At 39.3% G+C, this 1,800-nt stretch overlaps 1 pseudogene; it reads left to right on the top strand.

Annotated features, from left to right (window-relative positions):
* Window positions 1-1,336: 1,336 nt before the first annotated feature.
* On the top strand, window positions 1,337-1,455 carry LOC120588653 (uncharacterized; annotated as a pseudogene).
* Window positions 1,456-1,800: the final 345 nt, after the last annotated feature.

The following is a 1,800-nucleotide window of genomic DNA, read 5'->3' as shown; positions in this document are numbered from 1 at the left end:
TCCAGATAGTCTCAAGACCCCTCCTCATGGCCCTTCAGCAGGACAGTCATACTTCTTACATGGCATCTCAGGGCCCCAGGCATATGTCCCAAGGGACGGAGGCTAGAAACTGCCGATCTCATGAGGACAAAGCCAGCAAACTAGCACAAGGTCACCACCACTGTATTCTATTGATCAAAACAGTCACAGAGACCACCAGATTAAGGGGAGGTGACATAGACCCCGCCCTCTGAAACAGGAGGAATGTCAGAGAATTTGATCTTTGATCTACTACAGTATATATATTTAACTTTTATTATGGAAAATGTTAGACATATATTAAAGTAGATAAAATATTATATAAACCCATCATCCAGCTTTAACAGTTTTCAATTCATGACCAATTTGTTTCATCTCTACTCCCTACCCATTTCCTCTAGCCCTATATTATTTTAAATCAAACCTCATCTTAATTCTTCCATTAATGATAAGTTTTAAAGTGCTATGATGAACAGAGGACAGAATAGTTTTTAGAGGGAAATATCTGTTCATTTCAGAGGATTTTCTTTTATTAATACCAAGCTGCTCTTACTTCTTAGAAGATGCCTTCCTTCCAAGAAACTTTAAGTATTTGAACAGCAACTTTCCCATGTAGCTTCTGGGGAAACACCAATTGGACTCAGAGTCAGGGAACCTGGGTTCTAGTACCTCAGCCACTGATCAGCTACATGATAATAAAAACGATCATAGCTAACTTTTACTAAGTCCTCACTCGCCACTGCGCATTCATCATTTCAATTCTATTATTATTCCCATTTTACAGATAGGATTAGAAAAGTTAAGCAACTTGCCCAGGATCAAAGAATGGCAGAGATAGGATCTTACTCAAATCACCTCGAGGCTCCCGTTTCTTCCTCTGTCACACGGTGTCTATTGTCCAAATTCAACCTTGTCCACTGGGGAATAGTATATTAAAGACTCAACAAACCACTCTGAAAATATTGCAAATTCTAATCATGAAAACCTTTAAATAGGTAATATATTTTCATGGCTCAAGAATCCAAACAATACAAAGTGGTGAAGAGGCCGGCTCGCACTCTGGCTTCCATTTATCTCATGCCCCTACCCACTATTTCTGTACAAGTAACCATCTAATTATTATTTATTTATGCAAATACAGCAAATGTGAATATGTACATTCCTCTGTTCCCTCTTCTTACGTGAAACGTAGCAGTTCGATCTCTGTGGAAAGTATTCCACTGCCTGCAAATAGACAGATACCTAGTACTTGATTTTGTAGATGCACCACCATTTATCTAACAAGCTCCCTATTGATAGACATTAGATTCTCCCTCCCACCTATGGCCATGCCATCTTGAACATGCCTGATGTGGTCTGATCTCGGAAGCTAAGCAGGGTCAGGCCTGGTTTGTACTTGGATGGGAGACCACCTAGGAAAACTGGGTGCTGTAGGCGTTTAAAAAAGAAAAAAGAAAAAGAAAATAATAGATTTTCCCTCCCCAGTTTTTTGCTATTACAGACAATCAAGCACAAAGCTTTATTTTTGTGCATGTGTTGTGAGAGGAACAGTCAGTAGCAGAACTTCTTAGTTCTCTGTTTTGTTCAGCACTGTCATTCCTTACCCACTTTTGACATTTACTTCAGGAAGAAGTTCATCAGGCTTAACGTAAAAAATTTATACTTTCTGTTGGAGTCTTCTCATCAGGGAATCCCCAGGGACCTGAAAATTAGAGCCCACGGATGTGTAATTACCACTGTCACTTTTTATCAGTTTTGTCCTGGTTTGCTTGTTTTAAAACT

Source organism: Pteropus medius, unplaced genomic scaffold (assembly GCF_902729225.1).
Source record: "Pteropus medius unplaced genomic scaffold, Ma_sr-lr_union100, whole genome shotgun sequence".
Classification (NCBI taxonomy): Eukaryota; Metazoa; Chordata; class Mammalia; order Chiroptera; family Pteropodidae; genus Pteropus; species Pteropus medius.
Note: the sequence above shows the minus strand (reverse complement) of the source record. Positions and strands in the feature narration are given on the sequence as shown.